The following is a 10,000-nucleotide window of genomic DNA, read 5'->3' as shown; positions in this document are numbered from 1 at the left end:
AACAGAGAGCATATTTCCAAGAGGCCATAGCTTTTCTTTGCCAGCGTCGAAGCCACATTGCTTTATGCTCTGGGCCGTCTGCCATGACAAAGTAGGAGACACAAAGAAAAGGGGGAAAAAATGTAGAACAGAACTTAAGACAGAACTTTTTTTTTTTTTTAATTCCTCTCTTGAGATTAAAGACTTGCATCCCACAGTCCAACTTGGAAAGCTGAGAACCATGAGTTTGAATCACACTTCAGTATGAAGTTTTCTGTTTTTAAAAAGTCATATTTACCTGCTTGTCTGAACCAGACGTCTTATTTCAAAACATATTCCTGAAGAAGAAGCCTTCTAGAGGTTCAGTATAAATAGAAAAGTGGATGCAGAAAGGGCAAAAATCTGATATCGTCCGATTGCATTTTCACCTAAGGCTAGCAGGTCACATGAGGGGTTCATGCTTTCTCAAGCTCGCAGGTATCAGTTTTCACTCTTACAGACAGACTCCCAGATGCACACATCACCAGTGTTGCTTGGAACTAATCTAAAAACAAATGCACCTCTACAGTACATGTCAATTTTTTGCACATTACCTATTACTTTCTATAATTTGCATTTAAAGTACATGTCTATGTTTTCAGCTGGCTAATACTAACTGTGAACTCTGATAACGTCTATTGGGCCTTTATAGACACCACAAAAATGCAACTCTTTCTCTTTATGTATCTTTTAAAAGGCTCATTTTAAACCAAAGGAATCAGCACAAGGCATTGTGATGGAAGTAAAACATTTCCACATTCACATGAAGAATTCCTGCTGCAAAATCTGTGGGACATCTTTTTGTTTTCCTTTTTTTTTTTTTTATGGTTGATAATTTATCGGGAGGGAGGTGAAAGGTCTGCCTTTAAGCTGGCATGTTTATCTCCAAGGCTCTTTTGCAGTTGAACCATACTGATGTGATGCATGCAGAATGTGATTTGATGTTGTCTTGCTTAAAGAAGAAAGGCCTTCACAGTGAAAGATGTTGTTTAGATAGCAGAATGTGTCGCTCCAAGTGTCCCTGAGACCATGCAAGGATTTCAGCTAAAGAATTATAACACACAAATGTGTAGAAGTCTGAAGGTCTTTTAGCCTTTTTGCTAATATATTTGTAACATTTTACATTGTTTCATTTTATCTGTTTATTTAGTTACTTTTTAGAAAATGTTGGAGTTAAAGCTAATAGCAACAGTACCAGTCAACATTTTGGATATATTTGACAAAGTCCAAAGTTAGAGCTGATAAAAACGGGGCTACTGTGAATTAAAGAAGAGGAAGGCATGTCCTTATGACGCTTAAAGGAAGACCAAAGAAGAAATTTATAGATGTTGTAAAACATGAGTTAGTGAGAAGAGGATGTAGAGGATAGGGTTGCCAGATAGAAGTTGAGGATTTTGCCATGGTGACCCCTGAAGGGAGCAGCCAGAACAAACACTGTAAGCTAATATCAATTTGGATCCAGTCCATAAATTTAATCTCCATAACACAGTCATGTTCACATATTATCTACACTTTGGTATCGCATCTTTCACAGCGGAATAACTGTGTCACCTTTAAGCCGTAACACAAAAAGCTGAAAACCTCTGCTGAGTTCAGCTAAAACTACTTCTTCTGTGCTTTTTTCTGAGTAATTTACTTATTCACTTAACTGAACAGCAAAAGTTTCAGGGTAATTATTCCCTCAGCTATTCCAGTGTCCTATGATATCAGTCATGCTTTCTTCTCTTCTGTATTTTCATCCCATTAAAAACAAGCTTTGCTAAGTGTCGGCGCAGCTATGAATCTTATACTTATGCGATTTTTCGCATGCCTGAATGCCTGAATTGTGGATAATGTTTTTTATATGACTTCTAATGAAGAGGTTTACAACATAACAAGTCAGCTTCATTTTTCTTGATTCGTTAAAATATATCCACACTGGACCTCATACAGGCCAGTATGATAGGCTGGGGACTTCTTTAATGATGAGACCTAAAGTGCGGTATAGTTGTGCAACAAACTGTTAACGTCATGGCGAACGGAAAACTTTCCTGTACTTATTTAATAAGCTTCCTCACAAGCATCTTTCTCTTTGCTTGGTATGGAAGTTATTTTGCCTACTGGTTTATGTCATACAAGCATGCAGAAATGAGAGGAGTACTCATGGAGGGGAAACAGGGAAAAAGGACATGGAGGAAGTACTTTCCATGCTCCTCATTGACATGTAAATAGGTCTGCATGTTTTTGTCCTAGATGAGAAAGGTTGACTGCTGGAATACCAGAGGAGGAGACAAAGGAACATTTTCAGTGTGTGTTTTAACTTGTGTCAGATTTTTTTCTTTTTTTTTTTTTTTTTTTTTTTTTTTTTACCAGAAAGGGGATTTAGCCAGCTGAGATTTCTTGGAGCGTTTTTATGGAAAACAAGGGGCTTCTCTTTTATTTTCCTTTTTGAAGCAAATCAGGTTTTCTCACCACGCTTCTAAAATTCCCAGATACTATCCTGATGAGGCTGGTCTTATGGGTGAGAGTGCTGCAGGGTTTTGGTATGAACAATGTTCATCTTTTGATGAAGGGTTTGCTTGCTTGTGTTGTTATACTAATATGTTGCCAGGCCTTAGCTGGCTGGTACAGTTTGTGTAAAATTTGGAACTGCTCTGTCAGCCCAAGTTATTATTTCGTGTTGTACCAGACCTCATGATCAATCGATTCCAGCAACTCCAGTCTGGGAGGCTGCAGCCTCGGCAGATGAGCATTGTTTAAAAGGTCGGAGAATGATGAAAATGTGATGTTTAGTCTGTCTTGTTTCCAGCTGTAAACAATTCTTCTGTGTCAAGGTCTCTGGGTTGTGTACATGTGTGCTTCCGTATACACCTCCTGGTTCAAATAGATTTGAAACTTTTTAATGGATATTCTGCAAAGTGGGAGGTCATTCTGACTTTTTGACTTGCTTGAAAGGGCTATTTTTAATGTCTAAAACACCAGAGTTGAGTTTTAGCTTGAGATTGTAAACTTAAATGTTTGAAATACTTTTATTAAAAGAAAATCAAGGCATGTTTATTATTTAAAAGTTGGCATATCAAGCTCATAATAAACGACCAACCAGTCAGACTTAGAAATTTATTGACATTTGTGATTTGCATGTGGATCTTATTATTACTACACTAACAATTACTAATCAAATCTGTTTGCTATCCTGTATGTTGTTGTTTCCTTTTTGGCTTGTCCCTCTGAAAAAGTCACCACAGCAAATCATCAACAGGGGTGCATGTTGTACGTAACCCTCTGCATTTAGCCGGGCTTGGGACCGGCCCTCAGAGAACAATCATGTGTTCCCACCATAGACTGTATAAAAAAAATGGACGTAGCCTCCGTGACGTCATACATAGGTTTCTGAAGAGCTGAATTGAAGCTTGGTGGGCGGTTCCTACCATCACCATCTTGGCAGAGGCATGCGTGTCATCGTGTCCCCTGGAAAATACAAATATGGGCAAAGAGGTGGAGCTGAGAGGGGGGCTGTGAGCGTCATGGTGGATGAATGGCATCAAGCTTTCTGTAGCTAAGAGCTAACTGAGCTAACCCGGAGATGACAGGAGCTAACCAGCTAACAGAGGTAAGCAGGCTAACGCTAAGTCACATTGTTAACCGGCTAAAAGCCACGGTTGTTCTATATTTTTCTGACTTGAAGTGGGAGAGCGAGTACCTGTCAGTCAAAAAGACACGCCCCTAAATATGCTGAACTTCGAGATTAAATTACTTTTAAACAGGCTGGTTAGAAAAAAATTCACTCCCCCCACAGTTGTCATGAAGGTAAATCTGACCTATTGAACCAAATATGGATTTTTAAACCAGGGTGTAAACATGTTGTGAAGTTGGTCTTTTTAACATGGGAGTCTATGGGGATTTGCTTGGTTTGGCAGCCAGCCCCTAGTGGATAAAGGAGGAACTGCAGTTTTATGCACTTCGGCATAGGCTTCACTTTTAACCACCGTAGGCTCCGTCCATCTTTCATATACGGTCTATGGTCCCCACTCAGGGCTGCAGCGGCATAAGGGAGCGGAACTTGATCAACAGACCATCATGTCACAAGACAAGCTGCTCTACAAACTGAGCAACCGATCACTATACTATATATGGTATACTATATTCAAACCCTCGATATTAAATCCTCTTGAGTTCAAGGAGACTGATAATTTGCAGCGGATACTGTGCAGAACATCATACTGCTTTACAAGTAGTAAAAGAACAAACATACCTAAACAAGTGATAAAAACCAGACTAATACAAGTGGAATTAGATTAGCTGCTCTGTCACAGTATGTCAGGAGCAGCTTGAAATAACAATCTGTGTTGTGGTGCTAAACTTGAAATGGGAACAATGCATTGTGTTTATGTCAGCACTTCATTTCATTATGCAACTTGTTTTTCTCTATTAGTTGTACTTAACTACATTTTTATCATAGAAAATTGAAGACCTGGTTTGTTTCTCGTTCAGATTGTCTCTACTGCCAGTTGATTGCATTCAGACTTGTATCTCTGAAACTCCCCCTTCAAACACATCTCACTTGGCTGATGGGATTTGCCTCCCTGCTTATATTTGACTGTGCCTGTTGGGGAAAGCTGTGCATGTTTCTGAATATAGAGGGGGAAATCATCACACACATTTGCAGACTGGCAGCTTCACAAGGGGATTGCGTAAGCTATTTGGATAATGAGAGTACTCCATCAAAAGCAAAGAAGAAGAAGAAACATCTGGGAATAAAATGTTGTATGACAGACAGGAGCTTGGCATTTACAACAGTTTTCAATGTTTAGGTGTTTAGTCGACCAGGTGGTCCTTGAAAGGATTCAGGAACATGGTTTTGTGTCAACATGTGATACTTTATGTCTGTAACTGATACATAGAACGAGAGAGAAAGACAGAGAGGCTGCCTGGTTCAATATTATTTTGTGCATTTAAAGAAAGCCCATTTAAATCTGTTTTCTTTTTTTCCTAAATTACAGATTGCTATTTAAAACTGTGACAAAAAGGAAACATTAGGAAACAAAAATGCCACAAGCATGTGTGTTTCTGAAGTAGTGATTTACTTAGTGGCACATTTTCTGTTTTTCTCATAAAGGCATCCCAGTCTTCTATGGTACAGAAACACCATGAAGCATGCAGCTAATGCATAAGGCTTAAAATAATTTAGTTTTTCCTCCTATTTGCTGTCTCTCCTCACGCTCAGTATTTCCATCAAGTAAGTGTAAGTTTTGCTATTTTGTTTCAGTGGTTTACATTCCTGTGGCCAATCTCGCACAAAATCACTCTTTAGCTTAAATCCCAATGAATTAAGTCATTTCTTCTTCCTCTCGGTCAACTAATTTTCTCTGGGCAACAAACAGTTTTTAATCCTCACTAAAACTGGCACATATGATCTTAAGGCCAAACACACCAAAAGTTACCACCCAGACTTGTGACTGTTGAAAGCGTTTGGACAATAAACACCAAACCAATGTGAAAAGAAAGCATCTGCTATGAACAAAATAACTCCCGAACACGCCACAAAGGCAACGTCTAACTTACAAGCAGGATGGTAGTTCATAGGAAGTTGCAGGTTGATGACACACTTTATGACGCATGTGGCTAATGTAGCTTGTAACAAGCAGATTGTTGACCAATGAATCTTGAGCCGTCTGCAATGAACAAAGTGGCGTTTTGTCTAATATTGATAGCAGAGACTGCAAATATGACACAGTTTCCTGCTTTTCAGAAAAAAAGGCAAAGTATCCTATAAAAACTGCAATATTGTAGTCCTGCATTTTCACATATTAAGAGCACAGGATCTTGATAGCTGCAAAATTAGCTGCTGTGAGGCGAACGCAGGAGATGACACATGAAAAGTTCATTAAACACTTAAAACTAGTCTGGTGGATATAAATAAGACTGTAAAGGCAGAGCTAAGCAATAACCTCGGAGAGCTGACTTGTGGCCAGCAGCAACAGTGGCAAAACTCCATTTGGCTCCATTTGTCAGAAAGCCTCCCTGATGGGAGACTGTCAATCAGCAGAGTTCTGCTGTGGAGTGGGGGAGGCATGGAGAAACATTGAACACAGTATGGAAAAACAATGAGTCCACGAGACTGGATAGATTTGGAAACTGGAATACACGTATATAAATATAGACTAACCCATTGCTGCAAGTGATGTAGCTGTTAAGCACATTACCATGGTTTGTGAGCAAGTGTGTTTATGCTCGTATGTATATGTTTATCCATGCACAGATTTAACTGATGGTGTGTGATGTGTGTCCTGGTTGATGTGAGTGAATGAGGCACATACTGAGACAAATGCAGCCATGAGTTTGTTACATGCTCACAGCAGATTTAAGTTAGGACTAAGATTTTTTTTAATGTCATCGCGAACGTTGTGCAAAATGTGCTGCTTTAAAACTGATGAGAAACAGTAAGTAATGAGCAGAGGAAATTTGGCTAATATGTACTGTGGAAAGTGAGAATAAGAGAAGACATACCGTATTTTCCAGACTAAAAGTCAAACTTTTTTCATATGTTTGCTGTTCCTGCGACTTATACTCCGGAGCGTCTTATACATGGAAAAAAAAAAAAATTTCACAGACAGCCACAAGAAGGCACTCTAGACTTAAGCACCGATATCTCCTACTCCTTAACAACTAAAAATTTAAACAGTAATGTTAGCTTACAAAGACAACGCCACCTAAAAGAAAATTATATTCTGCAGACCACAAGCTGCAAGTAGTGAAATTTGCAGCTGAAAACAGAATTGAGCAGCAGAGAAAGTTTGGAGTATGTGAGAAACTTGTGAGGGACTGATGTAAAGCGGAAGCTACTCTTAATGCGATGATCCATCCATCCATCCATCTTCTGCCGCTTATCCGGGGTCGGGTCACGGGGGCAGCAGCCTAAGCAGGGAAGCCCAGACTTCCCTCTCCCCAGCCACATTTGCCAACTCTGCGGGGGGGATCCCGAGGCGTTCCCAGGCCAGCCGAGAGATGTAATCCCTCCAGCGTGTCCTGGGTCTTCCCCGGGGTCTCCTCCCCGAGGGACGTGCCTGGAACACCTCACCAGGGAGGCGTCCAGGAGGCATCCTGACCAGATGCCCGAGCCACCTCAACTGGTTCCTCTCGATGCGAAGGAGCAGCGGCTCTACTCTGAGCCCCTCCCGGATGACCGAGCTCCTCACCCTATCTCTAAGGGAGAGCCCGGCCACCCTGCGGAGGAAACTCATTTCAGCCGCCTGTATACGAGATCTCGTTCTTTCGGTCACGACCCACAGCTCATGACCATAGGTGAGGGTAGGAACGTAGATCGACTGATAAATCGAGAGCTTCGCCTTCTGGCTCAGCTCCTTCTTCACCACGACAGACCGGCGCAGAGCCCGCATTACTGCAGACGCCGCACCGATCCGTCTGTCGATCTCACGCTCCATCCTTCCCTTACTCGTGAACAAGACCCCGAGATATTTAAACTCCTCCACTTGAGGCAGGACCTCACTCCCGACCCGGAGAGGACAATCCACCCTATTCCGGCTGAGGACCATGGTCTCAGATTTTGAGGTGCTGATTCCCATCCCAGCCGCTTCACACTCGGCCGCGAATCGCTCAAGCGAGAGCTGGAGATCACGACCAGACGAAGCCAACAGGACCACGTCATCCACAAAAAGCAGGGACCCAATCCTGAGGCCACCAAGTCGGGTCCCCTCAACACCTCGGCTGCGCCTAGAAATTCTGTCCATATAAGTTATGAACAGAATCGGTGATAAAGGGCAGCCTTGGCGGAGTCCAACCCTCACCGGAAACGAATCCGACTTACTACCGGCAATGCGGACCAAGCTCTGACACCTGTCGTACAGGGACCGGACAGCTCGTACAAGGGGGTCCGGTACCCCATACTCCCGGAGTACCCCCTACAGGAGCCCCCGGGGGACACGGTCGAATGCCTTCTCCAGGTCCACAAAGCACATGTAGACTGGTTGGGCAAACTCCCATGCCCCCCCCAGGACCCCAGAGAGGGTATAGAGCTGGTCCACTGTTCCGCGACCAGGACGAAAACCACACTGCTCCTCCTCAATCCAGGATTCGACTATCCGGCGGACCCTCCTCTCCAGGACCCCTGAATAGACCTTACCAGGGTCTAATGCGATGATGAAAAAAAAAAAAAAACAAGCTAATTTCGGGCTCAAAGCTAAAGGAACGAGTTCGCTAGTGGGTGCTTGAACAACGTGCTCCAGTGAGAGGCTTGTCAACGGTGCAGTTACGTCTCCACGCAGAGTTATTCAGAAGTGACACCACGGACGAAGAATTCAACAGATTCAGTGATGTAGAGTGAGATTGTGTATTATTAATTACAGTAAAGGTACACTTGATTTGTTCTTTAGGCTATAGTTAAGTAAAACTATTAATGTTATATACATACTGGACACCTTTTCTGTTAATATTTATCATGTAGCTGAATAAGCTTCATAGTGTTAGCATATCTTATATCCAGCCTATTCTCTATTCTTTTAATCATGTTAGAACTTACCTTCCAAGATGACGTAATGTCTGTTTTTGGTCAAGTAGCATGTAAAATAAATTACCCATAAAAAAGTGCGACTAATATTCCAGTGCGAATTATGTATGTTTTTTTCTACCTAATTATGCATTTTTGGCCTAGAGTGACTTATAGTCCGGAAAATACGGTAAGCCTTTTCCATCCAAACAAATTCTAAAAACATAACATAAGAGATTTTAATCAGTGTTTTGTTTCATTCCTCTTCAGTGTATTTGTGGTTTATTTAGTCACAGCTCCTCCATCATCCACCAAAGTGCTAATTTAAGTTGTATTTGCGCTTGAACTTTAACAACATGGGGAGCAATATAAAACTTAAGGTACCTAAATTTTAAAATTAAAAAAGAAAAGAAAAGAAAAAAAGTTGACTTTCTTCTGTCACACTTTTGACCATGTCAGCCTTATAAACAGAGATCATGTCCTATCAGGTTAAACCTATAGAGAGTGGCAAAAACCATTAGACATTTGTGCTCTGAGTTTATCAAACCACAGATCACCCAGCTGAACTTGAATAGTTCAAAAATATAAAAATCACAATAAAATCAGCAGCATTTGCACTTAGAATCTGTGGGAAGTGACTGACAGATTGTGGAAAAGCTCAAATAACCCCCCTAAGGTAAACAAGGTAAACTAAATTCAGCCAGATGTGAAACCATAAAAGATTTTTTATAATAGTCCTCATTGCGTCTTCTGTAAAAATTTAGAGTCCAGCAAATCAGAATATGGGCATTTCTGGAAAGACCATGTTATAAGTCTCACCAGTAGCCAGCTCAAAAACATCACAAAGAATCAAACGCAACACAGAGTTAAAAAAAAAAAAAGAAAGAAAAAAAAAGAATTTATTATTAAATTTAAACTTAGTAAAAAAAAAAACTGTTATGGGGTGTATGAGTTAGCTAATCTCTAGTGTTAGCGTGTAGTGAATGAGGTGTTGCGTATTCAAAGGCTGTGTTTTGATGTGTGGCATAAAAGGAACAAAGATTCCCTCTATGAACAATCCAGTCAGGAAATGAGTGCTTTGTGCTTTTACACTGGGAATACTGAGCCCAGGTGTCCCTGGACATGACCCGGCTCTGCCTACTGAGCATCTGCAACACAAAACAGAGAGAAACAAAGAGACAAGAAGGAAACCCAGGTGGGATTGTCCACTGGAGCATCTCAAGTTTCTGCTGTTTTAACAGGAAAAACCTCTTTTGTACATTTCCACCTAAATTAAAAAACAAAAAGTATGTAAACCTAAACATGATGAAATTTAGCAGACTAGATGGGTTCAAATGGAAGCGCTAACGTTCCCAGTTGATAGGGAGGGGTTTAGTACTGAAGAACAACTGCATGGTGGAATGAGTGAGTAGTGAGAAATTTGTCACACTGCTCATCTGACATGTTTATCTGGAAAAAGTGGTTGAAGGTGGTGTGATTCTGTTGCTTTTTTTTTTTTTT

The 10,000-nt window shown here is 41.1% G+C and overlaps 1 protein-coding gene across 4 annotated transcripts in view; it reads left to right on the top strand.

Annotated features, from left to right (window-relative positions):
- Positions 1-10,000, top strand: part of dab2ipb (DAB2 interacting protein b) — a 144,639-nt gene that overhangs the window by 975 nt on the left and 133,664 nt on the right. The window lies entirely within an intron of this gene.

The sequence above is a fragment of the Telmatherina bonti genome (assembly GCF_933228915.1).
Source record: "Telmatherina bonti genome assembly, chromosome: 17".
Lineage (NCBI taxonomy): Eukaryota > Metazoa > Chordata > Actinopteri > Atheriniformes > Telmatherinidae > Telmatherina > Telmatherina bonti.
Note: the sequence above shows the minus strand (reverse complement) of the source record. Positions and strands in the feature narration are given on the sequence as shown.